A 12,139-nucleotide genomic window follows, 5' to 3' on the forward strand; every position below is an offset into this window, starting at 1 on the left:
CAAAGCTTGTAGGACTAATGAAAGGTCCCGTGGTTGAGCAGGTTCTCTAAAAGGGGTTTTTAGATGATTCACGCCTTTTATGAAAGTCTTGCATAATTTGTGTGACATAAGAAAAGAGTCTTGGACACCATCATGAAAATTAGATATTGCAGCCAAATGAACTCTTATGGTAGTGGCAGATAGACCGGATTGAAATAAGGTAGACAGATATTCCAGTACTATCGACACTGGTGCTGAAAAAGGATCTACCAGTTTTTCTTTCAGCCAAATTGTAAACCTTTTCCACTTGCTGAGATATGTAATTCTGGTGGAAGACTTATGAGATGCAATAGGAATGTGACGTATGGGCAAAGAAAGATCATTCTGCCTGGCAATCAAAGGAACTGGAGGAGTCAAGCTGTGAGCTTCAGGCTGTTCAAATTGGGGAGAATCAGATTCTGCAGATGGGAGATCAACCCTGGCTTTGGATGGAGAATCTAGCAGGTGAGGCCAAAGGAAGGGAAACAAATCTGATGAGGCCAATATGGTGCTATCAGGATTACTTTGCTTTTCAACCGGTGGGCTTTCTTCAGAAACTGGGGAATGAGGGGGAGAGGTGGAAATGCATAAAGTAGATCAGAGGGCCAATCGTGGACTACAGTGTCCCTGGGTGACTGTCCCGGAGGGGGAATCAGGGTGAAATAGTTGCTGCATTTGTAGTTGGTCAGGGACGCAAAGAGGTTGCAGCAAGGAAGACCCCAGCGGCTGAAAATCTCCGCCGCTATCAAAGGATTCAGGGACCACTGGTGAGGTTGTAGAATACACCTGCTGAGTTTGTCTGCTATCACGTTGGAACTCCCGAGAATGTGCGTTGCTAGAAGAAAGCGGTTGGTAGCCATCGCCCATTGCCATATCCTCATGGCCTCTCGACAGAGTGGATAAGATTTGTTTCCACCTTGTTTGTTGATTTACCAGACCACTGCCATGTTGTTTGATTGTATCGTAATAGTCCCAGATGGCAGCAGGGGATGGAATGCTTGCAACGCAGAAGCACCGCCCTCAGCTCTAGAATATTTATTTGCAGATGGGCCTGCATTTCGGACCAAGTACCTTGGACTGTGTCCCTGGAATAGCCCCCTCACCCCATCAGGGAGGCGTCTGTGGTCACTGTTGGGGGGAGAAGGGGCGAGACCATTGTGACAGATTGTGCGCCATCCACCAATTTAAATCTTGCTTGCACCTGTGAGTTACCCAAATCTTGGCTGAAAGAGGGATACCATTTGGTGAGCAGTAGCCATTGTAGAAGCCTCATGTGAAACCTGGCCAGGGGGACAATAGTAATGGTGGCTGCCATGGAACCCAACAACTGGAGAACAGAATGAGCTGTGGATTTCTCCCTTGAAAGGATTGGATTCAGTTGCTGCTTTATCCTTACAATTCTGTGCTCCAGAATGGATGCTCTGCAATTCTTTGTGTTCAAGATGACCCCTATAAATTCTGTGGACTGAGATGGGGTAAGATTGGATTTTAGCCAGTTTATGGTTATGCCTAGTCTTTCTGCAGTGAGAATAGAGTATGCCAGGGCTTCTTCCAATAGATGTCTGGTGCGGGGCGGAGATGAGCGAGTTGTCTAAGTATGGAAACACCTGGAATCCTTGTAGTCACAAGTGAGCTGTGATGACTGCCATGCACTTTGTGAACACTCTGGGGGCTGTAGAGAGTCCGAAGGGCAGTACTCTGAACTGGTAATGACTGGCTCCCGCATGGAAGCGAAGGAATCTTCTTGCTGGTCTGTCCAATTTCATGTGGTAGTACGCATCTTGAAGATCTATTGAGCACATCCAATCTTCTTTTTCCAGAAGCGGAAGGATAGACTGTATTGTGACCATCCGGAATTTCTGTACCTTTACAAACTTGCTCAATACACTGAGATCCAAAATTGGTCTCCAGTCCCCATTTTTTTTGGCACCAAAAATAGTCTTGAGTAGAATCCAGATCCTATCTGGTCTGGAGGGACTATATGGATGACTCTTTTTCTTAGCAACTTTGAAATCTCTAATGCTGCTTCTTCCCTTTGACTGGGTGGAACGTTGGGTCAGTTTGTTAGGCGAGCGGGACAAAGGTCAAAGGGGATATGATAACCTCTGGTTATTATCTTTTGTACCCAATAATCAGTGGTAATGGTTAGCCAGGAAGAAGGGTACAAAGAGAAACGACCCCCAACCACTTCCAGAGGAAAGCAGTTGGGCCGCTCTTCAGGAGTGCTGGTAGGATTGGCCAGGGAAAGAATGCCTGGAACCCTGGTTACTCTGACCCCCTCTACCCCAAAAGGGGTGTCTTCCCTGTGAGTTTCCCCTTCTGCCTCTAGGGGAGAACTCTGCCTGTGTGTCACGGAAAAAACCTTAAGACTTTTTGTACCATATCTTCCCACTCTTCTGCTTTCTGGACAAAGCCTGTTGAGGGGAAGAATAATGGACACCCACAGCAGAAAAGGGTCTTACCGTCCTGTTCACATCTGGCCAGTGTGCTTTTAACCTTGGGTCTGAACGAAAAGGCTTCAATGGGAGCATTGAGAAAGGAAGCCTTGAAGGGTTCCGCGAAATTACACAAGCGCATGCAGGCATGGCATCTCAGAACAATGCCTGAACCCGCCACTCTAGCTGCTGCTCCTGATGCGTGAGATATCAGACACATGGAGGAGTTGGATACCGATTCGGTGGTGGCTAGCTGACAGGCCACTTTGTCACGGACCTCATCAGACACAGCTCCAGCCAAAGTTTCAGAGAGCTCAGAAATTAAGTCTCTTTGAAGCCTGGTAAAATGTGCCATATAGCTCAGGGACCTGACTGCAAAGGTCGCTGATGCAAAGGTATGCTTCCCTATTCTGTCCAGAACCCGGGACTCTTAGTTGGGCAGATGGATAGTCTGGCTTTCTTCTTCTGCCAGGTCCTTTTTAGTTGAGGCCGCCACCACCAAGGCATCTACAAGAAGACCTTTGAGCCAATGGGGATCAGTAGCAGGAGGGGACAAAATTTTATCAGGCCTCCAGGGAATGGCCTCAACGGTGTCAGAAGCCTTCCATGCACGCTGCACAATGAGACGGACAAGTTCATCAGCAGGTGGAGTAACCCAGGAGGTAGGGGGTCGGGTACGAAAGGCCTGCAGGAACACAGACTCTTCAGAGGTCATGTTAGAGGACTGCCAATCACCTCTCTGTTTAAGGATTTCAAGGATATCACCAAAGGATACCTCAGAGGGTGATCGAGGGGACCCTTCCCCATCATCAAAGTCTGTCTCTTCAGTAAGGGACTCCTCTGTGAAGTCCATGTGCTTCCTCTAGCACGAGCTCTTTTGATGATCTTCCTCAGAGGAAGAAGCTGGGGAAAACAGTGCAAAAGGGGTCTCCTATGGGAGTATGTCCTGAGGCCCTTGTGCCCGGTGTCCACTAGGAGCGGCTTGTGTACATTGCGGTCCAGAGGAGGGTGGGGAGAGTGATAGCACAAGATCGCCAACCGACGCAAGAGCCTTCTCCATTAGCTGGAAGGCTGGTCCACCTGAAGAGGGGTGGGGACCCACGGCAGGGGTCACCCCTCGCCCAAGTGGCTCAGCCTGCTGACCCGGAGTCCCTGGATGGCTGTAAACGTCAAAGTACGTACACCACAGCTGACATCCTGGGCTGTGGCAAGACTCTCCTGCCACAAAGGCAACTGCGGCTCCTTAGTGAGGTCCATAAAGGGAACCGTAGTGGGGGAAAACTGTGCTATATCAAGGGGCTTCAAAGGCAATTAAGGAGGAGAATAAGTAGGGGTCTTTGGTAAAGGGTGATCACCTTCCAAGGAAGGATAGGTCCTGGGGGGCAGGATACCTCTGGCCAAAAGCAACTGATCCACAAGAAGCAACACATCGTGTTCAGAGAGGCTTCTAGTAGATTTCACGGACATGGCTTTGGGAGAGTCAGGTCTATCCAACGATGGAGCAAGCTCGGTGCCCACCAAGGGGGAGGTCTCCTTTTAGAGAAATTCTTACAAATCCCGCAAGGTGGGTCAACTGTTAAGTGAGGCACACCAAAGCAGTAGACACATAGGGAATGTGCATTTGAAGTAGGTAATTTATGGCCACAATCCAAACATCTTTTAAACCCTGGACAACCTTTTTTATCTGTCATGGTTAGAAGGAAAGAAGGAGAAGCCAGAAAAATACCAGCAATGGTATAAGAGATGCCCGAAGATAAAAAGGAAAGGGTTTTACCAATGATGGTAAAAAAAGAAGTTACCTCGCGGTAAGAAGAGAAGAAGAAGAGTTGAAAAGAATTTGAAAAAGGTTGTCGCTAAATGCGATAAGGTAAGAGATCACTATCTAATAACTTTTTTGTGAAAAAAGCTGTCTTAGAACTTAGGTATGAAGAAAAATATTGTACTTAGCTCAAGAGAAATAGCTTGACACAACCAAATGGCGATGTGGCAAATGAAATCTGAGGTAACAGGGAGAGGGGAATTCTGGGTAAGAGTTTAGCTTGAGAGTTTGTAGCTGGCGCAAACTTGGAAGATGGCTGGCTCGGTTCCGAGGTCGGAACCGACTACCCACACATAAGGAATGAACGAGAATTAACAATATCAGATCAAAGGGTTACTGTATAGAGAGTGGACCCCTGAGGGATGGCTAGAAGGTGAGGTAATACAGTAGTTGTAGTGTCCAGAACCTACCGTCTGGCACTTCCAACCATAGCCCATGTCATTCCCTTTACAGGTCATATGGACATAAAGCATACCAAGAGACATATTATGCTGAACCTTTATTGGCCTGGAATTGCCAGGGATGTAACTGGGTACTGCAGGACTTGTGAGCAGTGCCAAAAGGTAGGCAAGGCAGGAAACAAGGTCAAATCTCCTTTGATGTCTTTGCCTGTGATTGAGGAGGAGTTTCAAGGGTAGCTATGGATGTACTGGTGCCTCTAAGTACCCAAAGTTCCACAGGGAAGAAATAAATCCTAGTGGTAGCAGATTATGCTACTAGATACCCTGAGGCAGTGGCTCTGTCCTCCACAGAGGCAGAGAAGATGGCAAATGATTTGTTAAAGATTTTCTGCAGGGTAGGTTTCCCCAAGAGAAATATTGACTGACAGAGGTGCCAATTTCATGTCAGACCTGCTGGCTTGTCTGTGGGAGCGCTGTGGGGTGAAGCACCTAAAGACAACCCCTTGCCACCCCTAGACTAATGGTCTTGTGGAGAGGTTAAACTCTATGCTAAAGACCATGATACGGGCATTTGCAGACCAGTGTAAGAGAAAGTGAGACAAATATTTCTCTCATCTATTGTTTGCATACAGGGAGGTGCCCCAGGTTTTTCACCCTTTGACTTACTGTATGGGCATAGGGTTAGCGGACCTGTATATTTGATTTGTGATGAGTGGGAGACTCGGTGTGAATCTCAAAGGAGTCTATTATGGCATATGTCCTAAACCTCAAGACAAGACTTAGGGAGCTCATGGGCTTGGCCCCGGAGAACTTGGCAGGAACCCAACAGCAGAAAAAGGTCTGGTATGACAGGTATGCTCAAGCCAGAGAGTATGCTGTGGGACAGCAAGTGATGGTTCTCATTTCTGTCAGATACAAACTGCAGGCAGCTTGGGAAGGACCCTTCAGGTTGATAAGGAAGGTCAGTGATGTTAACTACATGCTAGAACTGCTAGGCAGGAGGCAGGGGCAAAAACTGTACCATGTTAAAATGAGGAAGCCTTACCATGATAGAAAGACCCCTGTGTTGAGTATTTGCAGTGGATGGCAGGAGGAGTCTGAGGGGCATCTGGTGAATGAACTCCTCAGTGAGGCTCAGACTAACCTTAGTGGAAGGGGTAGCAATGTCCCAGCAGCTATCCCCTACATAGGTTTGAGAAATCTGAGCAGTGTTATATGAGTTTGGGGACATGTTCATTGAGAAACTAAGGTGCACCCACCTGGTACAACAGCATGTAGATAAGGGCCCAAAGACCTATAAAGCAGGCCCTTTACAGGGTGCCTGAGTGAGTCAGATGAGTCTATATTATCTTATCAAAATGGCATAACAGCAAATGCCATTTCACCGACAAACAGTGAACTGCAAAACAGCACAAGCCCAGGTTACAGATTTTTTTCCTAGGGAAAAAACATCAGTAGACCAACAAGACACAACACACCAGTTAAAACATTTCAAACTTGGGGGCCTGTACCCCCCACATTCCCCCTAACTAAATATACCAACTCCGAGATCGCACTACAGTGGGATAAAGGGCAATGTCAGAGCGATGGCCAAGCAATTTTTTTCTCTAGGAAAAAAATTGCTGACCTGAGCTTTCGCTGTATTTCCATTTCGCTGTTTGTCGGTGAAACGGCATTCGCTGTTATGCCGTTTCAACAAGATAATATAGACCCGAGTCAGATAGACTCTGAGAGAGGAGATACAGGAGATGTTGGAACTGGGAGCAATCCAGGAGTCCGGCAGTCCCTGATCCTCCCCAGTGGTGCTGGTACCAAAGAAGGATGGCAGCACCAAGTTGTGTGTGGACTACAGGTAACTAAATAGTGACACAGAGTCAAATGCTTACCCCATGCCTAGGACAGATGAAGTCCTAGAGCAGCTGGGTGGGACTAAGTATCTGACCACTATTGATCTTACCAAGGGCTACTGGCAGGTGCCTTTGACTCCCAACACTAGAGAGAGACCTGCCTTTGTGACTCCTTTCGGCTTGTATGAGTTCACAAAAACGCCCTTGGGATGAAAAATGCATCAGTGACTTTCCTGAGGCTGGTAGATTATATCCTAACAGGAGCAGGAGATTATGCCCTTGCTTACCTGGATGATACTGCCATCTACAGCCATTCCTGGCAACAGCACTTTCAGTATGTCAAGGAGGTGGTAGGCAGACTGCAGAGGGCAGGGTTGACCATTAAGCCCAGTAAGTGTCAGGTGGGCATGACAGATGTCTCCTACCTGGGACACAGAGTGGGCAGTGGTAAGACCAGGCTAGAACCTGCCAAAGTGGAAGCCATTCAGACATGGCCTGCCCTGTTACCAAAAAGCAGGTGAGGACATTCTTAGGGACAGCAGGCTAATATATAAAGTTTGTCCCCAGTTATAGTACCATAGCTGCTCCCCTCACAGACCTGACAAGGAAAAACAGGCCAGATAAGGTAGTGTGGACCCCAGCATTTGAGCAGGCATTTCAGAAACTTAAAGGACCTTTGGGAGGACCTCCTGTGTTAGCCAGTCCAGATTACAGCAAGGAATTTGTTGTGCAGGTGGATGCTTCAAACCATGGGGCAGAGGCAGTACTTAGCCAGGTTTTCTCAGAGGGAGATGAGTACCCAGTGGTACATCTCAGCTGCAGTTTCCAACCCAGGGAGGAATGCTATGCAGCTGTAGAAAAGGAATGTCTAGCCAGCCATATTATGGACACTGGAGAAATTTCAACCTTATTTCTATGGAAGGAAAAATCACTGTAGTTACAGACCACAATCCCTAAACATGGCTACATAGAGCCAGCCAGCCAGCCAGCAAAATGTCAAGTTATTAAGGTGAAACTTAGGACTGAAAGCATATGACATGGCATTACAACACTGTAGCGGGGTCAGCAATGCCAATGCAGATGGACTCTCAAGACAGGGAATGGGGTAACATATTCCCAGATAGGCTTATTTCTCTCAAGCTATGTTTCTTTATCAGGGGTCACTTGAAAAACTAGCTTGAGTCTTTGAAGAGGGGAGAAATGTGATTATATGGGCAAGTCCCAGCATTCCAGCTGGAGTTTTGTAAACAAAGATATGTCATTTGAATATCAAACTGATTTATACAAGATGCGTGTATTAGAACTGTATGCCATTTGTATATCAAACTGATTTTGTACAGAAGCATGTGCTGAAATTGTATTTGTGAACTTTGCTAGTGTTGAAATGCATCAATAGCACACCATGCTGAAATTAAGATAAATGTACATGTACTATGCATGTATTATTGCAGCTTAATTAAATATGTATGGAGGATACTGACACAGCAGAGGTTAACTTTAAGAAAAATAAGGGAAATATAAATGAGCTGTTAAATCATTAAAAGGTACCCCACTTCCACTAATCCCCAAAACTATGGAGAGCTTTGCAACTTAAGTAAAAAAAAATTCACCTGTGACAAGATAAACTATTTCCAAAAAAACACTAAATAATCCTCACTCCAACCCCCCAAAATTCTGACAATCGGCAAATAAGATACTACATCCTGGGCACCTCTCATCACCTAATCCATGCCCAAACAGCTCTTCCACTGATAGTGCTACCTTTCTTAAAACCTTCTTCATCGACTCCATTTGCAATCTAACCAAAAATGATATCATTACCTACCCCACCTCCCCCCATCAACCCACACAACCTTTTTCACTCTTAAACCCTTCCCCACAGCCTTTATCAAGTCACTTAGCAAAATTAAAATATGCTCTCCATCAGCCGATAACCTACCTCCTCAATTCGTAAAACTTGCTGCCAGTTCTAATGCCTGCACCATCTCCATCTTAATCAATTGGTCAAGCAAAGAAAACATTGCATCTGAAATCTGGAAAAAATCCTATGTCATACCCTTGCATAAAGGTGGCAACTCAACTGACCCCTCAAACGTCAGGCCTACTGACATTTTATCTCCTGTCAAAAATTCTTAAAAATGCATCCATAAACAGCTCCTTGATTACCTACTCCTAGAAAATCTCCTTACCCCTACACAGCATGGTTTCTGCCCAAATCACAGTACAGCTACTGTTCCGATATCTTTCACTAATTCTATCGCAAATTCTCGTCACAAGTTAATGTTTCTAGACCTCTCCAAAGCCTTCAACCCCATTTCCCACTGACTGCTTCTATCCAAACTAGCTACCCTTAATCTCTCCAACTGTACACTTTCTTGGTTCTTCAGCTCTCTCTCCAACAGTTACCAAGCAGTTAAATGGCAATCTAACTTCTCTCCCTTATTACTAGTTCAAACTGGTGTACCCCAAAGCTCCATCCTTGGACCCCTATTATTCAATATCTTTACTAATTACCTGTCCACTCTCTTCTGTCATACAATATGCTGATTCCACAATCATCTCCTCCTCCGACAATATCACCCACATTCACACCCTCACCCAAGAGTCTCTGCACTCTGTTGAAAAATAGCTAACTTCCAACCAACTACTACTCAACCCAAAGAAATGTCTGATGAAGTGTCCTGGTAGACGTGAAAGCGCTTACTACTTTTACTGCTCTTTTATTGTTCTTAATAAATCGCTTTTCTGGAATTTATCTGGTTGACTTTGATTGTCCTGGTGTATCTTCTCCATATATTTTGGATTGTATTGCTTTTTGAGAAGATATTCTACCCTGGTTTGTGTTTTTTGCTTTTCTGTCAACCCAAAGAAAACTAAACGTCTTCCATTTCTCCCTAAATCCCCTCCAACATCACAAAGCTACCTTTACTGTCTCCTCCCTTAACAACACTATCATCATTGTTGAACCTCACACTAAATTGCTAAGAGTTATTATCAATGACCAACTAAAGTTCAATCTCCATATTCAGCAGTGCATTAAAAAGGCAAATCAAAAGTTGAACCTGCTATACAGGAATAAAACATTCCTCACAAATGCTTCTAGGCTCTCTCTTGCACAAGCATTCCTACTCCCCACCCTACTTTATTCAGCCCCCATTCTCACTAACATCCAAGCCAATATTCTGTCTGAACTGGAATTCACCTATAACAAAATTGCCAAATTCGCTGCTAACCAACCATACCACTCTCACCACTGCCTAGTCTTGAAAAACTTGCATGGCTGGAATTTCATCATCAAACCCTATTACCAGAGCTTCTCCTGGCTCATTCTATCTTACACGAAAGCTCCTCTTGCCCCTCTCTCTACCCTCATCCAGCCTTATACTCCCAACCGGGCTCTCTGTAGCTCCCAACAGCATCTTATACAAGTGTATGCACTCAATAAAAATATTGGTAAACTACTCTACAGCTACTCAGTGGCAAATGCTAGGAATAAACTTTCTCTAAGTGTCAGACAGATCTCAAACCCTAACTCTTTCAAAACAACTAGGATACTCTCCATTTATCAGGGACTTGCTTATGCCATGACCCAACTTAATCCACATCTCCTCCTCTAATACTACTGCAGCAACCATTTTTGCCTCCTCACTTTGACTCTACTTCAAAAACGTCTAATAGTCAGTAGTTCTTACAGCTTCCAGAGCTGCAGTCTTTGGAAATTGGTTTTGCCTTAGGTTTAACTCCTATATATATTTTAATATTTATAATATATTTATTCTGTTTATCTTGCAAACTTGTCAAAATCTTATGTATGTTTACTACTCTATGATGTACAATTTATTGACCTTTACTAGCATTTTGTCACATCTTACTCTCTGACATATTGTAATTTTATTAGTACTAGTTTTAGTTTTAAAACTCTAACATAGGATCACTTTTGTTACTTGTATTATTTTGGAGCTTTTCTCCTTAGGCCTAAACTTAAAAAGGGCTACTTGCTCAGTTGGACTAACCCAGTTAACAAATGTCAAATAAATATTTATTTATTTATTTTATTTATTTCCAGTTTGATAACCGGGGAGGTCCACTGGGCTCAAAGAGACCGTTTTCAGTGGAGGCCCGGGGAGAAAAGCTCCAAAATACAAAGATACAAAAAATAAAATATAATAAAATATGATAGAAAGTACAATAAAATGCAGTTATGAATAATCCTGGTATTATATAATGTTTTAAACAAAGTTGTAAGATGAATAAAGTGAGATGTAGCAAAAAGAATTAGTGTAATAAGTGGAATATAGGAGACTTGAGGATAGTTTATACAGAATATGCTTGGTAACAAAGATGGGTAGTGTGAAGTAAGAAGAGTAGTAGGAATAAATACCTAGAGTGGAGGAAGGAGAGAGAGGCAGTTGAGTAGTGAAACAAGAGGCAAAAGTATATTAGAGAGAAGAACATATGTGAGAAGAAAAGCAATAGGGGGTAATACAAGGGGATGGAGGGTAAAGATAGTAGAAGTGTGTTAGACACAATTTGTAGAATGTTAGAAACATTAGTTAGACAGTGTTATATAGATTTAGATGGAAGAAGTATATAGGGGGAGAGAAGTACAGAAAGAAGGGTATGTGTAGGATTTACACTATATACATTAAAGGTGTATAAGTTATGTAAGAAGTATCAAGGGGAAGCTGTTTGGTAATATAGCAAGGTGAAGAAGTATTTAATAAAGAACAGGTTGAAAATGAGTTTAATAGGATTAGGGGAGCAGAGAGCAATTACATTTCCAATTTTGGGAGAGATGAGAATGGAGCTGGGATTTAAAGATAAATAAGCAAATAGTGCTGAATAGGACTGGAGACATTATGTCTGGGACACAGCCTTTGTCCATTAGCAGGCACTGCCATGAACATGTGGATGTGTATTGTGTCTGTCTGTGCTAACTTCCTGTCTCAGCTTCAAAGGGGAATACTGTGAGACCCTAGAGTCAGGTGACCAGATGAGGTCACTCTGCCAGTGCTCTTGAAAATTATATTATAGATACTACAAAGAGAAATCTCAGAGTATTAAGTATTCTGTTTGGGAAGCCTGACTAGAAAGACCCTCACCCACAGCATCTTGCCTTGTGGTAGTAAGTAACTTAACTAGGGAACAGTACTTCTCTTAGACTCAGTCAGGAATATAGTGAAGCTTAGTTTAGATATTGTTTTTTTTGTTATTTGTCTGAGTCTGTCCATCAATGTTCTTTTCAATATTTCCTGTGATATGAACTCCAATGTTTACTGTGATTATATATTCAGTATATTTACGTTCTTTTATTGTTTATTATTAAATATATTTAAAACTTTTATTGCGGCTGTTCCTTGCAGAAAGTACGTAACCTTTGAGAGTACTTATATTTATTTGGTGACACTGTGTGGGCCACTCCAGAAGGCCTAGCCATCTTGGTGAGCTACTACCATTTGTATTTGTATCAATATATGATAACTACCTTATAGTCTGGGCAAAGTTGTTAGAATGGGTTATCTGTGCCAGACGTGTGTGTGTGTGTGTGTGTGTGTGTGTGTGTGTGTGTGTGTGTGTGTGTGTGTGTGTGAAAATTCAATCTTAAAGAGTGTGTCAGCT

At 43.8% G+C, this 12,139-nt stretch overlaps 1 protein-coding gene across 1 annotated transcript in view; it reads right to left on the minus strand.

Moving 5' to 3' along the window:
* Positions 1 to 12,139, minus strand: part of ODAD2 (outer dynein arm docking complex subunit 2) — a 1,637,397-nt gene that overhangs the window by 1,071,395 nt on the left and 553,863 nt on the right. The window lies entirely within an intron of this gene.

The sequence above is a fragment of the Protopterus annectens genome, chromosome 3.part1 (assembly GCF_019279795.1).
Source record: "Protopterus annectens isolate FY-2018-M chromosome 3.part1, PAN1.0, whole genome shotgun sequence".
Lineage (NCBI taxonomy): Eukaryota > Metazoa > Chordata > Ceratodontiformes > Protopteridae > Protopterus > Protopterus annectens.